We start from the raw sequence: 12,158 nt of genomic DNA, 5'->3' as shown, positions 1-12,158 counted from the left end.
TGGAGCGAATGAGACACCGTGTGGGTCAGTTGTATCCAAGTCAAACGGCCAAAAGAAAACAAAAAAAAAACAAGAGAGACAGAGGAAAGAAGGAAAAAGGGAAAGAGGAGAGGTCAATTGAGGAGAGGGAGACGGGAGGAGAGAGGAGGAGAGGAGAGCAAGGGACAAACGAGAGAAGAAAAAGAAAGGAGAAAAGGTACAGGCTGGCAAAAAGAGAGTAAGTGGATAAGATAAGAGAGAGAGAGAGAGAGAGAGAGAAAGAAAAGACAAATAGGAGCACAGTAGAGACTTGAGTCTGGAACTTGGCAGCCAAGACTGTGTCAGACACTCCATACTTTGGCAGGAGCCGCGGCACCCTCTGAGAGTTCTCATTGGCTGCACGGAGTTGACACAGTGTTGCCTCAGCAGGGCAGCGGGAGGCTGACGCAGGGGGGGGTCAGGGTTGCTGCGGTCAAGAGGGGGGGGGGTGGGGGGGGGGGGGGTTGGGCGGGGGGGGTTCAGGGGTATGGAGGGGTTGAGAGTGGTGCATGATGGGAGGTGTGAGCGAGTGGTCCACTGAGGCCAGAAGCCAGAGAGCTGTTGAAAGAAGACTCGTACACACTCTCTCTGTTTCTCTCCACGGGGACACACACAGGACGGCACACTCAAAGGCACACGCTTTGCATGCACACACGCGTCGCGCACGCACACACATACACACACACACACACACACACACACACACACACACACACACACACACACACACACACACACACACACACACACACACAGACCCTTGCTGTCTATGCTGTATCTCATTCTCTTGCTCCTTTTTGCTCTCCTTCAGCTGCCAACACACCCACACACGTGCACACACACCCCCCCACACACAGACACACACACACACACACGCACACACACACACACACACGCACACACACACACACACACACACACACACACACACACACACACACACACACACGCACACACACACACACACACACACACACACACACCCCCCACACACACACACACACACACACACACACACACACACAGTGTCCACATCATCACTTCACTCCTCCATCACCACTACCTATGGCCATCCATAAACACACACTCACCCCAAGTGCTGTGGCCCCCTTCTGCTCCCCATCTCTGGCCAGCTCTCTCTCCCTTTCTCTTTTCTCTCCCTCCTCTCTCTCTCTCCCTCTCTCCTCCCTTCTCCCTCCCTCTCCCTCCTTCTCTCGCTCTATCTCTTTCTCTCTCCCTCCCTCCCTCCCTCTCTCTCTCTCTCTCCCTCTCTTCTCCCTCCCTCTCCCTCTCTCTCCCTCTCTCTCTCTCTCCACGACTCCTCATCTGGAACAATATTGACCCTGGGCGTCCTGCCTGTCTGATGGATGAGTGCGGACGGGAGGGGACGTGGCTGAGGGGGTTTCCACCAGGCCAGCGCACCTACGCCCCTGACCGGCTGCTGCCCTGACGCCAGCCCCAGGCAGAGGAATGGACTGAGGGAGGGACTGACGAAGGAAATTGTCCACATACACTCACTCATACACACGTGTGGAGGTATGAACGCTTAGACACACATGGACACACACACACACACATATTGCACACATATAGGAATGTGAATATACACACTTCCAAACTTCCTTACACACCCTACACACACACATGATGAGTCGATGAGGAAACAGTCATCATTTGCTTGGCTGCTCCATGAAACAGGGCCTGACTTGGCAAGCGAATTCTTAAAAACGTTGTGAAACAAAAAATTTTTTACAATTTCTGGCCAACTTCAATTGACATTTTTACTTGTCAAGTCATTCCAACTCTGACTATCCCCTTACAACATGTCCTAAAACCGTCTTTAACTGTCTTGTATGTCTGTCTACAGTGAATGCGCTAATTATGCCCTTCTATTGCGTCATATTTCTCATTCAAAAATAGCAGAACAACGCGAGTGACAGACAGAAAATAGAATTGGGGCGTCTGATAAAAGTTCTCTCAAAACTTTGCGTTGCATCGCGCTGCTCGCATTGATTGCAGTCAGGACACTCCCATTGAAAACCAATCGATTAATTAAGTAATTAAACAGATTTTATCGCTAATGTTGACTCGCATCACATCCTGTTAGGACAGGAACAGTGTAAGGCCCCAATGTGGAGCGTCCTCATGTAGGAGTGCGGTTTATCTAAACTCCAGTAGATAGCTAACTACAGTACATACCCTCATTAGCCCAGTATCCGTGAATCAATAATTCCCTCAGTCAATTGCCAAAGTCAATATCAAGTGCAGGGAGCGTGAGGGAGGACTTGCTGGACACATTCTGTTCTTGGGCCACTCATGGAGCCAATTCTTGACTTCACATTTGATTGTATCCAGCAGTTTGATGTGTTTTATATTGCCCACTGAAACCACATAAAAACTCCAACGCAGCCATGTCTAAGCAGAGCAGAAAACACAAAATGACTGTGTGGAACCAAGACCTGCACCTCTCCATAGAGCAGCCTATTAGAAAGGAATGTTTGAAATAAAAAAAATAAAAAAAATCACTCTGTGGTGCCCAGTGAGTTTCATTAGGATTTCTGTGTAATTGTTGATTTGGAAATACTTTCCATCTAATGTCAACCTGTGTTTGGTGACTTACAGAATGCTTTGTAGGCACCAAGAGTGAAATTTCACTGGATGAAATGGTCTATCCTCCAACATAACCACAAGGCCAAATGGCCTTCGATCATAGTAGCAGTAGTAGTACTAAAAAAAAAAATAGTAATGGTTCCTATGGTCCCTCAAGGATTCTGCAAACTTTCACCTGCCACCGAAAATACAAAGCCCTTCCAAATGGAATTATTGATACCCCCCCCCCCCCTCCACACACACACACACACACACACACACACACACAAAAGGCAAACACAGTATTGTGTCGAGAGAGCAAGACTACAAGAATGAGCTTAAGACTACAAGAATGAGCTTAACACCCTATTATCTGGCCTAGTTTGATTAGCCGTCCGTGCAGTTGAAATTAGCATGCAACAGGAACTTCATAGAGAGACTACAGAGTCTCTCCTCTAGCCCTATATGTTTGTTCAATATTGTGTTTGACTTCGTCGTGGATACCGCCCAACACAACTGCGCACACTTGCACGCAGCTCGAGATTCTTTGTCTAACACAGCCCTCAGCTCGCGGGCTGTTCTCGCTCTGTTCTTTCTCTTTGTCCAACCTGGTCTTTGGCCAAGTGTTTTTGAGCAGTGAAAACATCTGAGTTTGCATGTTTTCGACAGGACGTCTGAGCCATTGCAGATTGTATAGTACCATGTGTAATTTTCCATCCATTTGAACAGAGAAGAAGGCGCTCTGTCATAACAGAGCACAGAGGGTTCCGACAGACACAATAGGTTGGCTCCTAAGAGGAACCACATCTGTTGCCTGACCTCATAGATGATCGAACCAATATAGTTGGAGTTGGACCTCACTTGGCTGCACATACATAAAGCAGAAACAAGTGTACAGGCTTTTTTTTGGCTCGGGTTCTTATAAAGCGTGCATTTTTAAAGGCTCTTTGGATTCGTCCCTTTAGGAGAGTCTCAGAGTTTCCATCTGTCCTCAAACACATCTCTATAGAAAGCAGCTAGTTTAGTTCCAGGTGGAGACAACAATAGTGTCTACCTGGCAGTGAAGTCATTGTTTTCTGTCTGTCAGACAGTCAGGAAGGGTCTGCGGGATTGCTTTTCCCTCCAGGAACTGACCTTTTTACGAGTTCCACACACGGCCATTTTGGTTTTTATTATCGTTAATTTCAATTCAAGATGGCTGCTGCCGCTACACAGTGACAGCAGATTCAGTAATCCGCACTGTGATGAGATTTCAAGAGAAGTGACCCAACAGTGGTGCCAGTTGGCATGAGCGCCCTGAGGCGATCTTTTAAAGTCAATCATGAGGCTCCATGATCACCTCATACGAGTCTGCGCTGTGTGGCGAGAGCGGATTTGTTACACATGATTAATGAGCTTTGCGTCTGGAGTTGAGAGTGGTGCAAGCTCAGCACTGGGTCTCTCCGCCATGAAACGTCTGCCCACGTTTCTCAAACGTTATATGCCAACCATCTGTGAAAGTACAATGGGCAGGAGTCCCGCAGGCTATCCGATTGTCATAACTGGGAGCGAGATGATTCAAAATGACAATTTCTTATAGGAAACCTTTTCAGAGACCAGTTGGACTTGCTCTGAGTTCCTGTGGTTCCATGGCCAAGCAAGCTCATAGAAATTACTGGATCTTTGAGGAGTTGAGCCCCTTAGAGCAAATAGAGTACTTTATTCCCACTGAATTTTGATTTGGCTAAATTAATCCGACAATGAAACTGTCCGATTTTTTTCAAGAGAAGAGATGAAGAAGAGTTTGCCAGTATGTTCAAATATTAAACTCAATGAATAGAAGACGGTATGTAATCATTTATAATATAATACATTTTTTATAAAAAAAAATAATAAATAAGTAATAAGTAATACATCTCATACGTTTTAGTGGTTAATAGTGATGTCCAACTTGACACTGTCAAATCAGTTAAAGTGTTCACTTATGGGTTAATGTTAGTAGGTTAGGTTTAGTAATCCCTTGGCAGCCTCTCTCTCTCTCTCTCTCTCTCTGGTTTCCCAGTGATGGATGAGTCCTGAGACAGGAGGAGGTGACATTTTTTTGTTTGGCTTCTTGCTCTCTGTGCCCTGATGACACATTAATCTACTCGCGCTCATCCATAAACCTGCAGTGGTGTGGTGTGTCATGTTTCTGTGCTGGAGAGCGCTATGCTTGATTTCCAATCCACCCACCCCCACCCTGTTTTCGTACCACCAGAGAGCCATCTCTCTGCCCCTACAGAAAATAATTGCACCACTTCAAGTGTCACAACGGCAGTTTCCTGAGTATCAAAACTACAGTTTTGGAGCAATTATTTGCAGTTCTTATGCAGGAAATGTAATATTTTGGACATGGAAAAACTGCATTGTACTTACTCCAGAAATTCAGTATTTTGGACATGCAAATATTATTGTACTGCACTGTACTTCGAAACAACTGCAGTATGTAAGGGTGGATTTCTCTTGAGGAGAGAGACAAATGAAGAATGGATGGATGGAAGGACGGTGGATGGATGAATAGAAATGTATAAGAGAGATTTTTGACATGACAGTTATCTTCATTGTGTCTGTGCATACCAAACAGATGTGGGTGGTCTTGACAGTGGAAACACAGAGTCTGAGTCTCTCTCTCTCTCACACACACACGCACACACTCTTTCTCTCTCTCTCTCACACACACACACACACACTCTCTCTCTCTCTCTCTCACACACGCACACTCTCTCTCTCTCTCTCTCACACACACGCACACACTCTTTCTCTCTTTCTCTCTCTCTCACACACACACACACACACTCTCTCTCTTCTCTCTCTCTCTCTCACACACACGCACACACTCTTTCTCTCTCACACATACGCACACACTCTTTCTCTCTTTCTCTCTCTCTCTCACACACACGCACACACTCTATCTCTCTTTCTCTCTCTCTCTCTCACACACACACACACTCTTTCTCTCTCACACACACGCACACACTCTCTCTCTCTCTCTCTCTCTCTCTCACACACACGCACACACTCTTTCTCTCTTTCTCTCTCTCTCTCTCACACACACGCACACACTCTTTCTCTCTCTCTCTCTCTCATTATCACACACTCTTTCTCTCTCTCTCTCTCTCTTCACACACATGCACACTCTTTCTCTCTCTCTCTCTCTCACACACACGTACACACTCTTTCTCTCTCTCTCTCTCTCTCACTCACTCTTTCTCTCTCTCCTTTATCTTGATGGCTCAAGTTTAATTGTCAACTCACAATGAAAGACAGAGGCACATGGGCAGGTTGCAATGCCCTTCAGTGCACACGTGAAAAGATACAAATCTGTGTTGTTTTATGCAAGAATTCTCTCTAATCCACACTCTACTCTCCCTCTGTTTGTCAGTCTCTTGTCTGTCTCGTTACAGAATTTCAGTATATCAATGAAATTACTGATTAGAAATACACTCAATGTTAACAGTGTTATGGCAGATTATGTGAAACGGGACTTGTTAACATTACTAAACCAACTATTTAGTAGATTTAACAGATTTTTATCATTGTAAATACAAAGATTTCTTGGCATATAAATCAAAATGTATTACTTAAGGTAAGAAATGATCATTCAATGTACCCATGGTGCTGGTTCAGCAAGGACACATATTGGACTTTACATATTCAGCAAACAGGTACACTGGCGCCCATAGTTAAACAGTCTAAATAAACAAACAAGGACAAATGACAGGAGCAATGTGGCAGAGCGGATCCGGCCGGATCCAGCAGAGGACACAGAAAGAAGGGAGAACAACCAGCACCTACCACCATCACCAGTGCTAGAACATCCAGCACCTACAACCATCACCAGTGCTAGAACAACCAGCACCTACAACCATCACCAGTGCTAGAACAACCAGCACCTACCACCATCACCAGTGCTAGAACAACCAGCACCTACCACCATCACCAGTGCTAGGCACTAGTTTATTATGGCTGCTGAAATATGGAGACAAACTCATTGACTAAAACAGTGGCTGGCCTTGTCCCTTTTCAAAGAGAAACAAAGCATACAGTATTAGTTGCCCATTTCACCTAACAGCACAGCATATCCAAACTACTGTATGACCAGCAAATAGAAGCTTGTATGAGCGTTTAATCCTGGCTTAATGTTCCCACAGCACGGAACACAGGAAAGGAGAGAACATTCCTCTGCTACAGATATAACACATTTTTAAATACCAGTAGAAAACAATTTTTTAGACAAAACAATCATTCAGACTGTGTGCAGACTCTTTACTCTATCACTTTATACATGTCATTGCTCCCCATTGGTTAAACAGTGTGAATAAACAGTGAAGAACCTGATGGACTTTAGACATCCAGCAATATGGGGAAAGAGGGAGGGTTTACAGATGCCTATAATTGGCAACTTCCACGCTTCAGACTCACTCGCTCCTCATCAGCGCACTGTGCTTTCCTCCATCTGGCTGACTTGCTGTGGCCACTGTGGCATCATGGGTGGAGAAATGTCTCTCGATAAGATTGAGGCCATCAAAGCTGACTTTTTAAGTGTCTTGCCGGCAGATTACATTGACGTTGGGATTGACGAATCCATGCTGAGGTATTCTGGGACAGACTCTACAGCTCAGCTGGTGGAGTACTCATCCATCCTGAAGGGCCAGATGGTGAACAATCTTCCAGCCTTCATCGAGAAGGCCACTGGGGCCCTGAAGGGCTTCACCGCTGTGCCCAATGCAGTGGGTTTGGGTGCGTTCATTGTCTCCATGATCCTGCAGCTGGCATTCATGGACTTAAAGGGCCCGCCGGACAACCCCGTGGACATGCTGCGGCGCATCTTCGCCGAGGAGAAGTCCTCGGAGGTCCGCGACCTGATGGACGAGTACCTGAAACGTTTCGGAATGCACCTGCGTGACGACCGGCGGCTGCTAGCGGACTCAGAACGGATGGAGACGCTGCTGAGCTTGCAACTCACCAGATTGCGCAACTCCATGCTCGTGGACAGACAGATGAGCTCGCGTGCCGTCAAACAGTGGGTCAACGGGGCCGCCTTCCACACGCAGGTGCTCCTCCACATCGGCAGACTCAGGAGGAGGACCGAGGCAGGGATCTGGGGCATGGAGAATGCCAAGATAGCGGCGAGAAGCGTTGCTGCCACCTACCACAGAGACACGCTGAATATACTGGAGAGATACAAAGAGTACAAGAGGTCAATATTTGTTTTAAGAAATGAATTAGGGCCGGCCTGTTCGGCGTGGGGTGGGTGTCCATGGTATTGTAAATTCAACGATAAAGAAATCAGTGTTAGAATAATAGAAAATTCTGCTGTATGTAGAATATCAGCAGATGATCACTTTCAATATATTCTCTCACATAACCAGCAATTGAGAGAATTGAACAACTACTTCTCTTATGTTCAAAATAATGTTGAGATTCTGATTAACCAAGAGGGAACCTTCCAAATAATCTGAAAATGAGCAACATTGCTTTGCACAAGGTGTGTTCAAGCGCACCGATCATACAGTTTTGTCTAATGTAAAAGGCGCAGTATATCACTGTTATTTTGACAGCGCATTATTGGGAAATCCAGCTTGATCTTTCTAGTAGGAAGATCCCAGCACCTCTTTTGCAAAGTTAAGCGAGACCCGAGATAATTAATACATTTACATCATGTTTAACTTCCATCCAGAACACAATAAAAAGGAATTATATTACACGTATTACACGTATATAAAAGTGAGTTTGTGATTGTTTATGGTTCTGTCAGCTCCTGATCAAAATGTTTAATTCATTGAGTCGTCATTCAATGCAAGCACCTGGGTTACTGAAGAGACCAGGGACCCATTTTCCAATTGATCTCAGTGGCTATGAGTGTTCTCTAGCAGTGATTCTGCATATGTACAAATGTTCATTACGTTTTTACACACATTTCCAAAACAAGCACATGCTGAAAGGGTGGACGCATGCCCCGCTTTTGAGTGTTGGAGAATGGACACTGTGACGTCACAACTGCCTTTTGAACTTCATATGGCTTACTTAGGCTAACTTAAAGGCAACATAGGCCTATGACCCACAGTCACAAAATAATGCTATTAATGATTTAAACATATATTATATATTATTACACAGTATTCATATTAGATTGGTACATGACTGGCTCTAGTTTGAGACCACATCACACACACATACTAGAGTAAAGGAGGGGCAATCAAGTGTACATTTGGGTTGGGTCATTTCTTGCATTTTTCACATACAGGAACATACCAGAGGTCGTCTGTAAAGGAAAGTTGGTTGTCAATGTTTTTCTAAAGGTTTCACAGAAATGGTGTGACTAAAAGGCATCTCTTGCTTATCAGTGCACTGGAACACTCATGTTTGAGTACAGGATCATGCACATGCACAAACTGCAAGCGCCTCATGCTTGATCATCCTTAAGCACACTGTGATTTTTTTAATTTAATTTATATAGTATATTTAGTATTTAGTTTTTTAGTTTTCTTATCTTCTACTGTCTCTATTGTACAGTGGAGTTTTGCTGTATGTACAGTATATACTTATATTTACTCTTTCTCAGACATCCCAACCTGCAAAAAGTCACTTTAGGGAGGTAACCCGAAGAACCCCCACCCCCACCCCCAAAAAAAAATAAATAAATAAAAAATAAATAAATAATTATTGTAGCCTATAGGAATACTTAGATACTGAAATACAGATGAATGTTTGTTCAATAATGTATAGTCAGTACACACAAGGAAGGCCTATAGATAGGAATTTTGATAATAAAATATGTAGATTTTGGTAGTTTGGCCTTTTCATGTAGCCTTGGCAACTAGCCATCTAGTATAGGCCTGAATAATATGCACATGAAATGACATTTGTTCAACTCACCTCAACATGTCTTTTGCAATCATTTTACCTGCCATGGGCAATAAGTCACTGTTACAAACAGTGTAGCATACAGTATCATTATTGTTTACTCTTATGAGACAAGGGTAGGCTTACACATTGTGTGGTCTGATGTGAAATGGGTCTTAATGTTCATTTTTTGGGGGCACTCTGACTCTGCCATGACGCTCCTGTTCCTAGATACACTGAACTGATTAATTTCGTTCAGGATAAAAGACATAAAAGCCTGACTACACTGAAAACTGATTGGTTGATTTAGCAAAACATGCCAATCAGGATGCGTCTTGCTTCAGGCACACGCGCCATTCACCCCCTCCTCTCTCTCTGTCGCGCCGCTTAAACTCAGATGCATAATTTGATTTAAAGTCTCGGTCTTGCGTGCACGCTCTTGCTCGCTCGCTCTAGATTCCGGGAGATTTTATCTAATTTGCGGGCATCAGGGAGCCGCTGTCAATATGCAGGAGACTCCCGGAACTTCCGGAAGACTTGGGATGTCTGCTTTCTGCTGTAAGTGCATGTTGTGTGTGATGTCTGTATGCTACTGAGACTTTGAATTTCCCCTTGGGGATCAATACAGTATCTATCTATCTATCTATCTACATGGTATTACTGCAAATTCACAAAATGATTTGCCTAATCAATAAATTAGTGTTAATATAGGTGTTAACAGTGAAATCTACAGGCAAGAGAATGTTTACAAAGCGGCAGTGTGTGTGTGTGTGTGTGTGTGTGTGTGTGTGTGTGTGTGTGTGTGTGTGTGTGTGTGTGATGAGAGTGTGTGTGGTGAGTGTGTGTAATCTCACCTGTGCCTTGACTTAAATACTGTTTGAGTCGACCCTAAGTGTAACTTATAACGGGGCCTGCCTTTCTTTACAGCTTGTGTTCTGCATTCTGTGTCCTGTGTCTGTTCTGTAACTCACCCCAGAGTTCAGGCTGATCTGTCATGACAGCGTATCTGATGCACACGGACCACCTTAGACCACCTCCTCCAAACACACCGTGAGCAAAGCCTCACTGGACCCCATAATGACAACCCCAGCATGGAGATGTTTACTTAAGGCCCTGGACGGTGCGAGTGACCTGCTACAGTTTGTTTCAAGAGTCATTTGTTTCAATAAAGCATAGACGCTGCACGTGGTCCAAATGCCACGCTGCCTTTGGCGAGCAACAACATGATTTGGCGTCGGACTCTCCAACCACAGTGAATAATGAGGGTTCTGTTTTTCACAACGTCTGTGTGTTGAATCGCACAGCTCCCCTGGTCCACTCTGACCAACACTGAAATGCAGGGGAGGGGAGGAGGGGTGTTTGTTCTATTCTCCCACTCCTCTCTTCTCCTCTCCTCTCTCCTCTCCACTCCTCTCTCCTCTCCTCTCCTCTCCTCTCTCTCCTCTCTCCTCTCTTCTCCTCTCCTCTCCTCTCCCATCCTCTCTCCTCTCCCATCCTCTCTCCTCTCTTCTCCTCTCTTCTCTTCTCCTCTCCTCTCCCATCCTCTCTCCTCTCTTCTCCTCTCCTCTCCTCTCTTCTTTCATCTTCTCCCCTCTCCTCTGATGAAATTGCGACTGAACCCATACGCATTTCTTCAGAAACTGAACGAAGCAAGAGATTTATGAAGACTTTTTTTTGGAAATGCACTCTCTTTTCTGGAATCCCTCTCCTTTTGCTCCTCTATAAACACAATCATAATGAAGTTAATAGAGCCCTTCTTGCCAAGACCTTCCGTCACACACACACACGCACACAAATGAAGCTTTGTAATGAAACCCAATGGCAGCTAAACTGCAGTGTGCTCATGGTCGCCACATGAGCTTGCAAACTTCATGCAAGACTTTGGAGATCAGTTACAGTAATTCTGAAGCATCAGCTCATTCTGATCATCTGTCTATTCTCACAACATTCCAAAATGGATGGTCTTATTGAGACAGTTTGCAAAGCTTGATAGAATCATTGAGAGTGTGTGTGTGAGTGGGTGTGTGTGTGTGTGTGTGTGCGCCTCCAGCCGCTCCGAGTCTGCCAGGAGCCAACAATAATCGTGCATGTGCATCTCGAAGCGATGCCAAATGATATTGCTGGCTTTGGCCAGTGGGCCGCCTGTTGCCGACACATGATTCTAGTGCATGGACTCCATACATTTCAATACATTTTGTGCAGCACCAAGGATTTACTTCTGCCTGGATCTGTGTGGCTTTGTTGACACACTCTCTCTCTCACTCACACACACACACACACACACACACACACACACACACACACACAGGGCGAAAGAGAAAGAGAAAGAAAGAGAGACCACTAATGCCAGCCTTATTAGTGTGGACTGTGGTGTGGCTGTGCCCTGACTCCAGTGCAGGTGTGTATGTGTGTGTGTGTGTGTGTGTGTGTGTGTGTGTGTGTGTGTGTGTGTGTGTGTGTGTGTGTGTGTGTGTGTGTGTGTGTGTGTGTGTGTGTGTGTGTGTGTGTGTGTGTGAGTGTGTGTGTGTGTGTGTGTGAGTGTGTATGTGTGTGTGTGTGTGTGTGTGTGTGCACGTGTATGTGTGTGCACGAGTGTGTGTGTGTGTGTGTGTGTGTGCGTGTGGGTGGGTGGCCCTAGCACTGACCCCTGCGCCCGTTTGTCTTCCTGCCACTCTGATTGAGGAGTG

This window comes from Alosa alosa, chromosome 7 (assembly GCF_017589495.1).
Source record: "Alosa alosa isolate M-15738 ecotype Scorff River chromosome 7, AALO_Geno_1.1, whole genome shotgun sequence".
Lineage (NCBI taxonomy): Eukaryota > Metazoa > Chordata > Actinopteri > Clupeiformes > Clupeidae > Alosa > Alosa alosa.
Note: the sequence above shows the minus strand (reverse complement) of the source record.